This window comes from Lipotes vexillifer, unplaced genomic scaffold (assembly GCF_000442215.2).
Source record: "Lipotes vexillifer unplaced genomic scaffold, Lipotes_vexillifer_v1.1 scaffold870, whole genome shotgun sequence".
NCBI lineage: Eukaryota > Metazoa > Chordata > Mammalia > Artiodactyla > Lipotidae > Lipotes > Lipotes vexillifer.
This window is the reverse complement of record NW_006771408.1, coordinates 209,815-227,489: the sequence shown is the minus strand read 5'-3', so window position 1 is coordinate 227,489 and position 17,675 is coordinate 209,815. Positions and strand designations below refer to the sequence as shown.

Sequence of the window (17,675 nt, the reverse complement as noted above, 5' to 3'; positions counted from 1 at the left end):
TTCCCTCCTCTATGCCTCTATGAAGTGCTTCTAGATTTTCATGCGCATAGGAGTCACTGGGGGATCATGGTAAACCAGATTCTGACTCAATGGGTCTGGCATGGGGCCTGAGACTTTGCATTTCTCACAAGTTCCCAGGTGAGGCTGTTGCTGCACGGTCCCTGGTGGACCACAGTTTGGGTTGGTTTTCGAGTACTTTGTATCTGCTTTGATCATATTTTGTGTTCTGGTATCATTGTTTAGGAACAAATGGCCACAAATCTGTAAGTTTCTCAAGGGCAGAATTTCTTCTAGAGACTTTCCTGAACATACCATATTTCCCTTGATTCCAAGATGCTCACATGCACATTTCAGTGAAATTGGGTTATGTCTTATAATTGATGGGTTCATTTACTGCTGTGTGTCTCTTTTCTCCTGAAAAATCATTATTACTTTGATGGTGTGTCTCATAATTAATGATAATGGCTACACAACAAGTGTTTATTGAACAAATGGACAAGTAAACAAACGAATCTCTGTGTGTGTGTGTGTGCGTGGTGTGTGTGTGCGTGTCTGTGCGGGCAGAGAGTGTTCTATACATTTCCATTCTCCTGAACAGATAAACATTATGACAACTATTAGAATCCCTGGGGCACCAGGATCTTTTGTACCTCTCGTATTAAAAGCTTATTTGACAGTATCAAAATATGTGTATAACCCAAACCCCAGCAATTTCTCTTAGAAATTTGCCTTGGGAAACCCTTGCATGTATGCATGAGAAGATGTGTACGAGAATGTTCCTAAGAGCATTACTTGAAACAACAAAACACTGGGAACAACTCACATTTCTATTGTCAGAGGAATGATAATAGCTTGGAGTACATTAATATAATGGGATATTACACGGCAACGAAAGAGAGTAGATTACAGCTACACATGTCAACACGGTTGAGTTCTACACACATAATACTGAACAGAACAGAACAGAAATAGACTCACAGGCATAAAACATGAACTTATGGTTACCAAAGGGGAAAGGGGGGAGGGATAAATTAGGAATTGGGGATTAAAAAATACATGTTACTATACATAAAATAGATTACCAGGGACTTCCCTGGTGGCACAGTGGTTAAGAATCCGCCTGCCAATGCAGGGGACATGGGTTTGAGCCCTGGTCTGGGAAGATCCCACTTGCCGTGGAGCAACTAAGCCCGTGCGCCACAACAACTGAGCTCGTGTGCCACAACTACTGAAGCCTGTGAACCTAGAGCCTGTGCTCCGCAACAAGAGAATCCACTGCAATGAGAAGCCCGTGCACCACAGCGAAGAGTAGCCCCTGCTCGCCGCAACTAGAGAAAGCCTGTGTGCAGCAACAAAGACCCAACACAGCCAAAAATAAATAAATTTATAAAATTTTTTTTAAATGGATTACCAACAAGGATCTACTGTATAGCACAGGGAATTATATGCAATATCTTGTAATAACCTATAATAGAAAAGAATGTAAAAAAAGAACATATATATAACTGAAACACTTTGCTGTACACCTGAAATGAACACAACATTGTAAGTCAACTGTATTTCAGTAAAAATAAAAACAAAATACTGAACGTAAAAATCAAGCCACGGAAAAATACATATGATATGATTCCATTTTCACATAGTTAAACATGTACAACTGGACGATAGATTGTTTAGAAATACATGTTTGTGGTGAAACTGTAAAGTCAAGCAAGCGTGTTAAACACAGAATTCAAGAGGGTATTGCTCCGAGATGGGGGAGAGTGGTTGTGGTGGCAGAGAGGGGACAGGTCAGCTTCAGTGTACTGGGAGGTGCCATTTCTTAACCTGGTGGTCAGTGCACAGGCCCTCATTTTATTGTTATTCTCTATGCTTCGCTATGGCAGAGCCTGCTGGCTGTTTCCTAATGTCTTGTTCTTGCCGTCTTCCCACATTTTGCCGGGACAGATGGCTTCCCAGAATATAGACTTTAGTTCCCAGCCTCTCTTGCAGCTAGCGGTGGCCATGTGACCAAGCTCTGATCAATGGGGTGCAAGTGGAAGTGGAGGCAGCAACTTCTGAGAAATGTCCTTCGGGGGATGGCATGTGCCCTTCTCGACGACCCTTTCCTCTAGGCACGTGGAGTAGGGAGTTCCAGTTGCCATCTTGGACCATGACACAACCTTGAGGATGGAGAGCTGCATGATGGAAGAATCAAATAAAGGCATCTGGGCCATGCCGCCATGGAGTGTCTTATCTCCTGAACATTGTATCTCCAGAGTCAGGTGATGGGAGAGAAATAAACTACCTTTTTAATTTTAGTTAAAAAAAACAACCCTTGTTGCCAAGCCCAATCATAATCAATGTAATCATACATATGTAGTTTTTCTTTTTTTTTTTTTCTGGTACGCGGGCCTCTCACTGTTGTGGCCTCTTCCGTTGCGGAGCACAGGCTCTAGACCGCAGGCTCAGTGGCCATGGCTCACGGGCCCAGCCTCTCCGCGCACGCGCGGCACGTGGAATCTTCCCGGACCGGGGCACAAACCCGTGTCCCCTGCATCGGCAGGCAGACTCTCAACCACTGTGCCACCAGGGAAGCCCAATCATACATATTAAAATAGTCTTCTGTATGTATTTAATATTAGATACATTTTAAAGAACCCTCAGTGCCTGCATAGAGCAGGTGCTCACTACATATCTACAGAATAATTGAGCAAAAGAATGAATTAAAAATTATCTCAGTGTTCCTCACAACCCCTTTGTTCAGGATAAACTTTGCTCTGGTTCAGTGCTGGCTGTGCCTGTAAATAAGGGAAGAGGTGGGCAGGGGCATTGCTGAGAATGAGTGAGCAAGGGAGAAAGTCAACTTAGACAAGGGAGCCAGGAAAGAGGTGCAAGACAGTGGGTTTGACTTCAGACAGGAAGAGTGAATGGATCCCAGTGAAGATAAGTGAACGAGGATCGTCGGTGCTCAGAGGTTGTGGACGAGGCCCCAGAGATGTTGGTCAGGGCCTTACACTGGGGGCTGTGGGTGTCACAGGCAGGGGTGCCCTCATTGGCTGGTGGATCAATATAAGCCTGGCGAAGACTGAGAACTTGGAAGGATCTGGGTTCTGAACTTCAAGGCCCCTTCATCACAGCCTTGCAGCTCTGTCCCCCCTACCCCATAGTGCTGTAACTGGAGCAGGCTCCCGGGGACAGGAAAACCTCAGACCCACAATCACCACAATGTGATTGAAAGCCTGTTCCCGATGAGGTTAAGGACACTCCACAGAGGTAACAAGTCAACCTGAAATGTGCTCTATAAAATACGCCTGTAGGTTTGGATGTTGTCATAAGCCGCGAGGAAACCTCTCCCAAATACAATTCTATTAGTTCAATTGCTGCTGCTAGAGAGATAGCGAAGGTCAGTGGTTAACCTCAGAGTCTGGAGGCGGGCAACCTGGGTTCATATCCCAGCTATACCACTGAACCTCTCTGAACCTCAGTCTTTTCATCTGTAAAATGGGGAGACAGTAGTAGACCTATCTCATAGGACTGTGAGCACTGCATAACACACTGAATTGAGAGGGCTTAGCACAGTGCCTGGCATCCAGGAGGTGCTCAGTAAAGTAGCACCACTCAGGTGCTACTGCCTGGGCCCCATGCTGGGGGTACAGATGGGTTACACACAGTCTCTGCTCTCAAGAAGCTCACAGACTAGTCGGAGAGAGTAGTGATTACATTCCGATGTCAAGATTGCTCCCAGGTGGAGGCAGGCCCAGGGAGTATGGGAACCTGACAGGCATAGATCCTCTGGAACAGGACTGGTCAAAGGACTCTGTCAACCCCAGAGCCCCAGGAGTAGGCGGATAATGAATAAATACTGCCATGTGCCAACAGCTCTAAATTCATCTTGAGAGGCTGCTGGCATAGTGGAAAGATGGCTGGGCCACTTAGTGAGAGAGCTGGTGCTTGAGCCGTCTTTCTGCCACGTCTTAGCCGTGTGCTCTTGGGCAAGTCATTCACTTTGGGATTTATTCAATATTTCAGCTGGTCCTCAAACTTCTACTGAGTGCCCACTAGCTATGGTGGTTGAGCTGGGTGCCATGGTAGAGAGGGGATCAGTACAGCAGGAGTCGCCATCCCCAAGAATGGTGCCTAGGAGACACTGAGACAAATAATCAACTTATCTGACCCAGAGTGAAAACAACAGCAAGGGCGGGCATGGTCACGGTTTTGGTCCCTTGGAGAAGCTGCCACGAGCTAGGTGCTGGGCTAAGCACTTTACACTTAATCCTAAAAAAACCCTTTTATTTTTGTCTCCACTTTAAAGGTGTGGAAATAGAGGCACAGAGAGGTGAAGACATGCACTGAAGGATTCACAGTGTGAGCGAAGGAGCTGGGATTTGACCCCAGGCAGTGGGGTTCTAATGACCACTAGGTGATATTGTTACAGCAGAGCACGGGAAAGTAGAGGGTGGGCGGGAGGGTGCCTGGCTCCGTCTGGGTGGTGGTGGGTTGTCAGGAAGGCTTCCTGGAAGAAGCTCCATCTCAGATGAGCCACGACGGATAAGTAGAAATTGGCAGAGGAGCGGGAGGGTGCGAAGGTGTTGGGAGGAAGAGCAAGGGTTAACCAAAAAGGGAAGATGGGATCCTGCAGCCGAGAGCTTTGGTCTGTCTGAAGGACAGATGGTTGGGCTGGATATAAGCCTCTGTGTGTGTGTGTGTGTGTGTGTGTGTGTGTGTGTAGCCAGTCCGGAGAGATAGTAGCTGTGGTCAGATTATTTGGGACCTAATAAGCCATGCAAAGTATGGACTTAGCAGCAGTGGGGAGCCACCTGCTTCTAAGCAGGTGGTTAATATGACCAGACCTGTGCTTTGGGATGATGGGCCTGGTGGCCACATGGGGAGTGGACTGGAGGGACAAGCCTGGAAACCATGAGCCCAGTCCAAGCCACCAGCATCTCTTGCCTGGACCAGTGCGATGGAAGTGGTCCAGGTGAGAGATGGAGGTGGCTCAGGCAGGGTCAGGACAGTGGCGATAGAGAGATGTGGGTGGATATGAAGTCAGTTGAGATTTATTTATCTGTAAAATGGGGAAATGGGCCAGTCCTGCTTTCCTGAGGGTGTAATTGAAGAGATGAAATGAGGTGAAATTGAGAGCTAATAAACTCACTTCGTAAACTGCAAAACTCTCTGCAGAGGTGCAGGCTGATTAGCACAGTTATCCTTCAGTGAATGAGATGGGGCCAGACAAACAACTCTCCCTCCATATATATACCTCCTATTCCCTGGACAAACTGCTGCTCTAAAACTCACTAGTTGTGCCGCCTTGGGTAAGTCACTTCCCCTCCTCTCAACTTCTATCTTCTTTGTAAAAGTGTTTATGTTGTAAAAATGAATAAGATAAGGTGAAGAGTACTTGACACTATGCCTGCCACATCGAGAGCGTTAGGAAATAAAAATCTTTCCAGAGCTAGCGTCTATTCCACTACTCTGTGTTCAAAGATCACAGGGCCTGGCTGCCAGGATGCGTCCCACAGGCACTGTCATCTGAGGGACCCTCCTTCCTGCCAGCATCTTGTGAAGGTCTTCAACACGTGGCCCAGATGTCTCCATGGAATGAGAAAATGCCAGTGGCCTTTCCTGCTTTGCATACTCTGCCTTGATTTTTGGCCACCAGTTTCCCCAACCCTCTTTGATTCATTTTCATCTGCTTAGGTGTATTCAATTTCATGGCAGAGATCCAGGCCAAAGTGGTCAAATGCCATCGAAACCACTGGCCCACGAGGATGGAAATGTTTCATGAGATGAGGATCCATAGGCCTAGGGATGCCCATCTAACCACACTCTTGTTTCCAAACCAGACATGCTCAGAAATCTTCAAGTCTCCCATTACCTGAAGCACAAAGATTCTCAGCTGTGTCCAGTTGGACCCAAAGCTTCCCACCTTATCTGCTCTGACCCTTGTCTCCCAGCTATGCTGGACTCAGGAGAGCATTTGCCTTTCCCCTTTCCTCACCATTGCATACGCTTTCCTTCCCTGCTGAATCAAGCTCTCCCCTCTTTTCCATCTGAAACAATGCCCGTTTCACTCCAGAGGGTAGGAATGTACAGGCAGGACTGGGACTAGGGTCAGGTGCCTAGGGTCCAATTTAAGGAGGCACTCATCCTCAGGGTCGTGCAGGTGCAGTGAACACCTCCTTCAATTTTGTAGCTTGTCCTAGCCTGGCCCAATGAAGGGGAGAAGTCAGATTAGTACCTGGGTGGGTGTTGTGGTTTTCAGAACTCCCACAGTAGTGAGCTCCCTGTCACTGGAGGGGTTCAAGCAGAAGGTGGTCAGCTGCCTCTTAGGGATGCTGAAGAGGTCATTTCTATACTAGCTGGGAGGTGGAGTAGGTGCTTCTGAGGTCTTCCATCCTCTGGAAGCTAGGATTTACAGAGCCCTCCCTAATCCCACAGCTCAGAGCTGCCTCTCCTTTCTTTCAACTCTGCTTTCACCTCCAAGATCACTCATCTGGCAATTAACCACAGGCTGCCTCATGACAGCTCTTGTATTGCCGTCTTGTCATTTCAAATTTCACAAGTGTATGTGTCATTTTCCTAATAGCGTTCCACATGCATTGAGGAAAAGGATTGAACTGTACACTTCCTGTTCTCTCTCTCAGTGGGTGAGGGAGCCTCTCTAATGTTTATTAAAAATCTTCTCTGTGCCAATACTTTACACCTCACTTGATTCAATTATCACATCAACTCCTTAAGTAGGTTCTGTTAGTGCCCATTCTAAAGATGAGAAACTGGAGGCTCATAGAGCTTGATTAATATCAGCTACTCTTTTTGATAGAAACTCAGGACTGATGCTATCAGACTGCCTGGGTATGCAGCCTCCAGCAAATTGCTTAAGTGCTTTTGGCCTCGGTTTCCTCATTATAAAATGGGATAATACGGACTTCCCTGGTGGTTTGTTGGTTAAGACTCTGTGCTTCCAATGCAGGGGGCACGGGTTCGGAGAACTAAGTTATCCCTGGTCCGAGAACTAAGATCCCACATGCCGCAGGAGTGAAAAAAAAAAAAAGGGGGATAATAACATCACCAATTTCACAGGTTCTTGTGAGGGTTCAATAAGTTAACATGCATGTCAAACTCTCAGAACAGTGCATGTCATGAGCTTTCAGTACATGTTACCTGTTATTAATTTCTATTGTCATTGTTATCAAAAGAGTGGTGAGCCTTGTCATATCTAGAAAAAAGAATGATCAGAATGCAAGTCTTAGTATTTCCCTGAGTTTAAATAAATCTGGACCAGTCATCCAGGTGGGAAGACAGGGCCACTCACTGTCAGAGCTTGTGATTTTCTCAGAATTGTCCCTCTCTCCGGGAGAGAGAATCCTGCCCAGAAGCCATTTGTAGAAATGGAAACGTGAGTATCTCATGAGTCTAATTGGCAGGAATCCATCCCCCTGAACTTGATTACTGCTGGGGAAATTGCCAAAAGAGTTTTCAAGACTACGAAGCTGGGACTTCCCTGGTGGTCCAGTGGCTAAGACTCCGAGCTCCCAATGTGGATGTGGGAGTGGGGGTGGGGGTGGGGGTGACTTCCAGGGGACAATGGGGCCAGACCTGCCTTAAACTGGCGGAGTGGTCGGGGTGGGGGGGGGGGGGGGGGGGGGCTGGGGTTCAATCCCTGGTTAAGGGAGCTACACCCCACATGCCGCAACTAAAGATCCCACGTGCTGTAACTAAGACCTGGCACAGCCAAATAAATAAATATTAAAAAAAAACCCAGAACAACTATTTCTAGAATTAAAAAACATAAACTAAAACAAAACAAAAACTACAAAGCTGTGGCTAAGACTCGGTCTTCAGTTATTGATTCATTGATTGATCAAAAACATGTTGGCAGACTTCCCTGTGCTAGGCACTCTGCTAGCGGAGCACATAGGGATGAAAAAATCAGAATGTTCGCTCTGAAGCCTTCGTAGTCTGGGGGAGGGGTGGACCCAGTGAGCCTCAACCCCACAGAGCCAGCCTGTACTCAAGAGAGGTGCAAACAGGACAGCCAGGCTGCCCGCCTTCTGCCTTTTCACCACAGCCTGCAAGAGGAAAGGGGTTCTTGAGGGATGAGGAAAATTACCAAGAGAAGTTGCAGCTGACCCAGACAGCTCAGCTAGGACAAGGATCAGGCGGCAGGCGGAGCTGGGTGCACCAGTTGCCAGGTGTGCGTGGAAGAGATGGAGGGAGGCTCTTGAAGGGGGTGGGCGGCCAGAGCCTCTGCCACCCCGCTGAAGAAAGGTGGGCTCTGGAAAGATCTGCCCCGCCAGTGCCTCCGACTGCAGTTGGCTGCTAAGAGCAGCACTTTGGTTGCTATTGAAAAGGCAAATGCCATTTGCATTTCTGTCACTTAAAACAATGTGGTGTTGTGACACTCTGGAATTTGAAGATAAATGTTTAATAAAAGGATTCAGTTTGATATAATGTCAGAACTTAATTAGATCAACAAAGCACAGAGGGTTTTTCAGGCCCTTCAATTAGGACCTATTTCGGGGTCTGGTCTGATGAATCTCCAGCGCCATCGAGGTACTGCATGGGCTGGGATGGCACTTCCGAGTCTGAGGTCTGCCATTTGCAGATTTTAGTTCAAGGGCACTATTTTCTGCAGCTGTAGTAGAGGTTACGCACGGTTCCAGCCCACTCTGTGTGGAAACCTACATTTGCTAGGGTTGGGGCTGCAGCAGTAACCGTAGAATGACGCAAATGAACCCTAACCTATGTGAGGTTCAAGGCCATGACCCCAGGTCAGGTGAGGACTCCTTGGACTGAGGAGCTGTCTTCAAGCCCACTTGGCCCTGACCCCAGGGGCAGAGAAGGTCCAGGCTGCTGGACACTGGTAAACAATCATGTTTTCGATCCTAGCCAGGGCTGATGTTTTGCAGATATGTGCTGATACAACTATACTGCTTGTCATATGTGGGTTAGTGACGAGAATGCTGTCCAAACACCCCCAAATCCCCCTTCTCTCCACTTGCCTGGCCACACTGGCCCCCCTTCAGGATCTCCTGGACTGTTCCCCCAACCAGCTGCTAAAGCGTTGGAGCCCGATGCAGGTGTCTCCAAGATGCTGTTCCAGCACCATGGCCAGCCTCCGTTCTGCCTGGTCCGGGTCTAGGTCTCAGCAGTCATGCAAAATGCTATCACCCCAGTTCCAGCCTTAAAAGTGACTGCAGTCTGGGTGGCAAGAGGTTATGGACCTAGTAGTGGGAGCTTCGGAGTCAGACCCCACTGAATTCAAGAGCTTCAGCACTGCTGCCTATGAGCTGTGTTAGTTCTCCGAGCCTTCTCTGTGAAGGGGGTTAATAACACCTACGTCAAAACATTGCTGTAGGAGGGAGCCAAAGAGGGAAGAGATATGGGAACATATGTATATGTATAACTGATTCACTGTGTTATAAAGCAGAAACTAACACACCATTGTAAAGCAATTATACCCCAATAAAGATGTTAAAAAAAAAAACATTGCTGTAAAAATCAAAGAACATAAATAATGTAGGTGGTTCCTGGGTGTAATGGTTAGCACTTTAGATTCATACTCCAGAAATCCAAGTTCAAGTATCAGTGGGATGTTCTTAAAGGGTGTACAATGTATAGTTTAAGAGTATAATGTCTGGAGCAGACTGTCTAGGTTCAAATCTCAGCTCTGCCACTTACTAGCTACAATCTTGGGCAAGAAATGTCACCTCTCAGTGAGTTTCCTTATCTGGCAAATGAGATCATAAATATCTGTGGGGTTGTTGGAAGGGTAAATAAGCTAATGGACTTAGGAGAGTATTTGGTGCAGAGTAGGAATTCAGTAAATGTTACTATATTTATATTATGACCACTTTTGAGAATGGTCCTTACCAGTATTCTTCACCGCCTGTATCAATGTTTTGCACTGCTTTTGGTCCCCCAAACCTCATAACTTCTTAGAAGAGAGAAAGACCGTCTCATGGTAATGGTTCTTCCCTCATCCCTCCCAACTGGCCAGCATCTGCCAGGTTATTTGGCTCGTAATATAATGAACACAAGCATACAGGTCCAAAGAATGCCCTCCCCCATGTCTCCTCAATCCTGTTCCCCTAAAAGTAGCAATGTCCATCACCCTCCAGGCTACGATGCTACTTAGTAGGCAGCCAATAAATTTAAAATCAATGAATATTGAGGGAATTCGGATCAAGGAAGTCTTTCATCCTAAACTTGGGAGAGGATGTTTTTAACCAGTGGTTTACCAGCTGCAGACATTTCATCAATTAGACATGCCCTTTTCCATGAATATTGTGATTTCCAAAGTGTGTTTTGCTGATGCCAGCCCAAGAGATGCTAGTAAGAGATACATCATGATGGGGTTCCTTTAAGTTGGGGCAATGCTGGGTTAAATGAAGTTAAATACATTTCCTTACTGTAGGGCTTTTCTGAGGCTTTACTCTGCTAATTGCATTCTCAAAATCACCTTTGGGAACATGGTGCACAACCTTTCCAAAAATTCATTTCAGTAGAGGGGTGTGTGTGTGTGTGTGTGTGTGTGTGTGTGTGTGTGTGTGTGTTTCATATCATGGGGCAGATATGTCTCCTTTGGGAGACACTGCACTAAATGAATCTTGGATTTTACACCTGTGCTTTCATGCAGAGCAGAGGGTAATGAAAAAGTATAGAGTACAGAGGTTTCCAGCACCTTTTTTTCCTTGAGAGCTAGCACGGGAGGTGTTTTTACACATGTCCCTACAACATCTGCCCGCTTCCGCTCTGCCCTGTTGGCACCATTTGACCCAGCCAAGCACTCCTCCCCTCCTGAGGCACCCTCTTCCCGTCATGCCTGGGACCCCATGGTTGCCTGGTTTTCTTCCTGCTCATTTCAGACTCCTGTGCAAGCTCCTCTTCCGCTGATTATCTTGTTCATTTGGTGTCCTTGGGGCTCTCCCCTTGACCCTATTCTCTTTTCATTTTATGTAAGTTCCTCCAAGAACCTCATCTCATGGCTTCAATTTTCATCTGCATACTGATCACCCATGAGTCTCTATGTCCAACCCCAAACCTGTCTTTTTACCTTCGACTTTATGGTGCACTGGCTTCCCCTCACACACATCTCACAGATATCTGCACCTCAGCCTGAACTTACTGCCCACTGTCTACATAGACCCTCTTCCCAGAGGCTCTTTCTGAATAAACCATGCCTTTCAGCCAGCCCGTTTCCCAAGCTGCAAATCTCGGAGTCATCCTTGATTTCTACCCCTCCATCCTCACTCTTGTCTAATTGCCAATTCTTTAACACGTCTTGAATCATTCATGCCTCAGTGCAGACTACTATCCACTTTCTGTGCAGTATTACAATACCCTCCACCACCCAGCTGGCTTCCTTGCTCTCCTCTTACCCACTTCCAATCTACCCTCCACCCTGCAGCCACTGTGATTTGCACAAGGTGAAATCTGGGCTGCCTCTTCTCTGCTTAAAGGCCTTCAGTGGCTCCCCATTCCTACAGGATAGGGCTCTTTGGCAAGGCCTCCAGGACTCAGCACAGTTTGACTGCCTCTCCAATCTCTAGCCTCATCCCTCTCCAGAAGCCATGCCCCAGCCACCCTGAGCTGCCCGACTCCCATGAGCCACTCCACGTGCCTGCTCCTACCTCGAACTTTCCCACATCCTTTCTGCATGTATTTCCTTTTCCTCTTCCCTACAACTCCCTCCTCTCTGCCCCCCCCCCCTGCCCCCATGCCTCATACTGGTGATTCAGGTCTCAAGTTTACTCATCAGTTCCTCTAGGAAGGCTACCTTGAAGTCTGCTCCTGCCTCCACGTCACCCCAAAGAATGGGCTGACCCCTCTTCCCACAGCTCTCCATGCTCTCCCATTTGGTAACACCTCCCACACCACCTTGAGATGTGGCCTGTTTCCTTGCCTCTTAGAGATCTGCTGGGTGTACCATCATGTCTTTAGGCAAAAGGCAGCCTGCCCACCTCCTCGTGTCTCCAGATGTGCCCACGCAACATCTCAGCCCTTGCCAGGGAGCGGCAGCTAGTGGGGACTAGCTAGTGGGGATGCCACAATCACTTTTCCTGTGTTAGTGTGGCTAGCGAAAGGCTTGTGGAGGGAAGAGATTGCAACTTTTGCCTTAAATGAGGTTTGGGGATTTTCTGCGGTTTGCAACAATCCATTTGCCCATTACCAGCTGTGATGTGGAATTGACAACACTGACATATGGCCTGACTTGCTGCACGGGGGGAGGGGCTCTGGACCCTGGAGGCAGAACTGACTTCTCTTCTCCCAGCTTCTCTTGTGCCTTCCCTCACCCCCTGAGCAATGCCAGACTGGCAGCAAGGGTCTTTGTCACCAGGCACCATGACTTGGTTTACTTCCTGTTTCCCTCACAAGAGGATGCCCACCATTAGAGCAGGGACTGTGTAGAGGGTTTATTCACAATGTATCCCCAATGCCCAGCGAGGGCCTTGGCTTAGAGCAGGTGCTCTGCAGAATGAATGAATTTAAGGAATGTGTTCGCAGCCATATGACTGCTACAGCATACAAGGCTCCATCGGATTGCGTAGGAGGAAAAGTGCACGCACAAGGTTTGTAGTGATTGGCTGGAGTCTCATACACAGAAGACCAGTGAGCAAACTGCATGAGTTGCTGCCCAGTGTACACATTTTGTATATCTCATAGGTACCAGGCTTGGTTTAGTCTGTGATGACTGCTACACTTAGCTGCCACCCTCCCCCATTCACTCTGCTCTAGCCACATAAGATTCCTAGTTTGTCCTGAAACACACCAGGCAGGCTTCCGCCTCGAGACCTTTGCACTTGGGACTCCCACCCACAGTGCTTTTGTCCAGCATCTACGTGGCTGCCTCTCTCACTGCATTCAGGTCTCTGAACAAAAATCGACCGACAACCATCCTATGTCCCCTTAGCAGGATTTATTATTTAATCACTAGCTGATGTCTCATCACATTTTAATTTGTCTCTCTCGTTAGAATAGAAGATCCACAAGGGCAAGGCTTTGATTTGTTCGCTGTTGCAGCCCCAGTGTTTAAATCAGTGCCTGGCACATAGAAGGTGCTTGACAAATACTGTGGCAAACTGCACTGAAAGGTAAGAAAGTGCGTTTATGTTCATCCCCCCATTTATTCCTCACAACTACCTAGGAGGTAGGGGGAATTTTCAGTTCCTATTTTTCTAACCCAGGCCTCAGAAAAATGAAGTCATTTGCCCCGAAGATTCCAAATCTGATATCCCTTGAATGACAATGTCCTCGAATTACTCAACCTCTTGTTGTTTTGGTTTCCTTATCTGTGATACAGGGATAAGAAAAGTAAATGCCTCATTGAGTTGCTGTGAAGGAGTTAATTTGGTTCGGTGCTTAGGGAAGTGCCTGGCACATTCCAAGAACTCTTTAACTGTTAGTTATTATTATTGAGCCATTTTAACACTGATTTTTAATTGAAATTCCCCCTTATTAAAATTCTATCCTTGAGTTTCGGATGTATGTTTCACGCAGTTGTATTGTAGGTAAGATTTCCATTCAACAGTTGTCTTTTATTTTTGAGCTCTGTCCTCGTGAGGCTGCACCATATTGAGCAGGGCTTTATGGTGCACTGGATTTTATTGTTTCCGGTTGTTTTTGTTGCTCTGTCTTCCCAATGAGGATGTAAGTCCCTGAAGAATATAGAGTATTGCTAATAGAGGCCTGGATGAAGTTTACAGTTTTCCCTTTCTCATTTAGATATGCAATTTGCTAGGAATTTATTTTTTTTCTATATGGCGTGAGGTAGGGGTTGAGATACATTTGGTCCCCCATTTGAGTATCCAACTGGCACAGTCCTGCTTATTGGGCTCATAAGGTACTCCCTGCCTGGATTGGCATCTCCTTTCGCATGACCTAGTTGAGTCTCCCACGTTCTTCAAGGCACAACTAAAATCCCTCCTCCTTCATGAAGTCTTTCCTGATGAATCCATTATTCACTTATTCGATCATGGTTTATTTTCTACTCTGTGTTCGGCACTGTGCTAGGCATTGGGGATGCAAGGCACTGGGCCAGAGAGAATGAATCAGGGACCATCCCTGTGCTCACGAGGGGCACAGAGATATTGACTGAGTGACGGTAGGGAAAGAGAAGTTCTGAGAATCCTAGAGATGTGTAACTAGGACATGACCCAGTCTGGGTGTTCAATGAAGTCCTCCTTGAGGAATCTGTGTTGACGTGGAGACCTGAAGGATGACCAGGAACTAGCTGGGCAGAGAGCAGGGAAAGGGGACACTGATATTTCCCCATCATCAAGTCTGTTAGAGCACTGGTATATTTATCACTCTTAACGCTTCATGTCTTATCTACCTACCAGGATGTATGTTCCTTGGGGACTAGGAGCAGAAACAATTTTTTTTTAAATTACTATGGGGCTTCCCTGGTGGCGCAGTGGCTGAGAGTCCGCCTGCTGATGCAGGGGACACGGGTTCGGGCCCCGGTCCGGGAAGATCCCACATGCCGCAGAGTGGCTGGGCCCGTGAGCCACGGCCGCTGAGCCTGTGGGAGAGGCCACAGCAGTGAGAGGCCTGCGTACAGAAAAAAAAAAAAGAAAAAATTATGGAGCCTAGCATAGGGCTGAAAGCAAACTAGGTGCTTAATGTAAGTTAGCTGATGATGGGTAGGATTATTATACCAATCTAGTCATGTTGAAAAGGTTGTAATCTGGAAGTTGCTCAGAGATTGGACCCGAGGGAGGGGAAGTTCATGGGCTTTTGGAAGTGGACACACCTGGTGTGAACCTTGGCTTTGTCACTTACTTAACCCATTTGAGTCTCAATTTCCTCATCTCCCCGCCCCCGCAAAACAAAGATGTATAATCATATCTACCTCATAGGCTTATTATGAAGATAAAAGGAGGAAATCTATGTAAAATCCCTGTCCCTGGCACCTAGAAGGTATTCAATAAAACATCAGTCTCTTGACCCTTTTCAGTTCAAAAGGCAATATGGTGTGGTGGGTTGGAGATGGGCTTGGGAATCAGACAAGGATTGAACTCTGTGTTCATAGCCTCTCTGAGCCTGTTTGTTCACCTGTAGAATGGATTAATAGCTTCTGCTTTTGAGGATTTCTGAAAAGACTCATCAGGATAATTTATGTTGAACACCTATCCCATTCTAGGGTCTGGTAACTCTGTTAGTCATCAGTCTAAAACTTAGAAGCCTGACATGTTTTAGCTGTTTGCCAAGAGTATGAACATGAAGGCCCTGTAGTGTCTATCTGGCCATAGTAGCTGATGAATTAACATGCGTTGAACGACTGTCTCTGATTTTATGTGGCTACACTCCATCCTAGGCAGAGGCAGAGGGCAGAAGGGAGGGGTGGGTGGTGAATTCTGAGTTGTGTGCTGGTGACACCTGGTGATTTTTGGATGGGTCCCAGGACTCGGGTCTGGGACTCTGCCAATCTCTCCTCTGTGACTTTGCTCCCTTGGGTCTTGGAAGCACTGACCTCCTCTTGCTTCCTCCTCTTTCTTCCCGAAGAGGAGCCCGCTGCCATATGGCCATGACTTCATTTGGGCTGGAACCTGGGTGGAACCCAGAGGAAGGCAGCCAAGTGTGCCTGCAGGGGCCCCTCTGAGGCAGCTGCTCCTCTGTCACATCCCAGGCTGCAGAGGCTGCCCCGATTTGCTGCCAGGTCTGCTCTCTGCCCTCACACGAGTGACTGGCTTTCCCCTTCCTGGGGAGGCAGGTGGCAGCTATGTGTTCTTGGTCCCCCTCCACCTCTCTGTCATCCTGATGGCCACAGAGGCTTGCCTGCTCCTTCCTGCTCCTGGCAAACCAGAAGGAATGAAATGGGCGTGATTAAGCAAAAGGTGTCACTGTCAGGGGATGTGGCTGCTCTCCTAGGACACTATCCTCCAGTTTTGAAAGGAGTCAAACAACAGAATGGCATGCAGAGGGAGATAAAACTTAGAGAAAAGGGCAGGAAATTCACTTTTAGTGAGTGCCTACTACATGCCTGGCACTTTCCATAAAAGATCTTTTAAAATTCTCACAGCCAACCACTCAGATGAGGAAACTGAGAACCAGAAAGGTTGATGAGGGATTGCCCAAGCTCACACAGCAGCCATGGGCCAGAGCCAGGATTTAAACTCAGTTCTGTCCACCTCCCAATTCTATGCTCATCCTGCTGCATCAGGATTTCTCAAACTTGAGTAGCTTAGGGGTGTATTAAGTGAATATAATTCTCATGGCTCTGTAAGATGACAGATTAAAACAAATTCTGATGTTTATAATGTAAAAACAAATTTCTTATGCTCACAGCATACAAGCTTAGAGCTCTTATACAATTTTAAACCATAAACAAAATTACCAAGGAAATACAGAGGTGCTGTACTAATTGAATTCAAATGAACAACACTGATTTAATGTGATGAATGATGTTATTTTGCTGGAGTCTCTTTTGAGTTCATTAAGCCTCGGCCAGTACATGCCAAGTGATTACTCTGTTTATCTACCAATGTTTTCACTGTGAATTAACTCAAGACCCTAACATGTAAATATCACCACCAACTAAAAAAGAATATATATATATATATATATATATATGAATCACTTTGCTGTACATCTGAAACTAAGACAACATTGTAAATCAACTATACTTAAAAAAAAGAAAGACCACATCATGTCACCTCAGTTCATAGGAGCCTGTCATCCACGCTGCTTCTGTTCTTTTCTCCTTAGTCTGTGATAATTAAGGCAGTAAATTCCCTGCCTGGTGATACTATTTTTGTGATGTAAAATTAAATTTATCAAATAATTTAAGAGGTGAAAGCAATACTCTACGAGTCTGACTTCTCATTGCCACAGACCACAGCAAGAGAGAAGTTCAGTCTTTGTAATGTAAAAGATTTCAACCTGACGGCCGATTGTTGTCGCTTGAAAGTTGGACATACCTGCCACTCTAGTGGCAGTTGGACATGTTTATCAACCTGTTAAAAGTTAAATGCTGTCACTTGGGGTGGTTGCTTTGTGTGAACACAAAGGCAAGCTCCAGCACTGAAATGGTGTTCAAAGGGGCCTCTTAAGAACCATATAAGCCAGTTATGCATAAGTGGATTTTAAAAGATTATCATCAGCTAGAAAATGCATACGAGTGTGGGCGTACACACACACAGAGCCTGGACCGTGAGTCTAGGAAGGACTTCACTCTGGGAAATCCTCCCCTGCCCCCTGTGACTGCGCTCAGATTAGACTAGCAAAGACAAGTGATGGGACATTCACCTTTCAGCAGAAATCTTCCCAGTCTGTTTACAGAGAGCAAGTGGTTCAGAGAAGCATTCCCTTACTGGCAGGAGAACTTAAGGCAGGTGGTCCTCTTGGAGGCAACTGAATGCTTCTCAGCCAAGTGATAGCACAATTCTCACTGCAGAGTGAGGCTTATAGTATGGAAAGGAATGTGTTCACATGGATGCACTTGGAGGAAAAGGATTCTAAAATTTTTTCTCTTTTCCTTCAACTAAACAATTGCTACCTACAAAATCTCCTCAGGGGCTTCCCTGGTGGCGCAGTAGTTGAGAGTCCGCCTGCCGATGCAGGGGACACGGGTTCGTGCCCCGGTCTGGGAGGATCCCACGTGCCGCGTGAGCCATGGCCGCTGGGCCTGCGCGTCCGGAGCCTGTGCTCCGCGATGGGAGAGGCCACAACAGTGAGAGGCCCGCGTA

General features: G+C 46.9%; 1 protein-coding gene across 1 annotated transcript in view; it reads right to left on the bottom strand.

Moving 5' to 3' along the window:
* CACNG2 (calcium voltage-gated channel auxiliary subunit gamma 2) overlaps nt 1–17,675 on the bottom strand; it is a 120,709-nt gene that overhangs the window by 24,255 nt on the left and 78,779 nt on the right. The gene's annotated exons all lie outside the window — the stretch shown is intronic.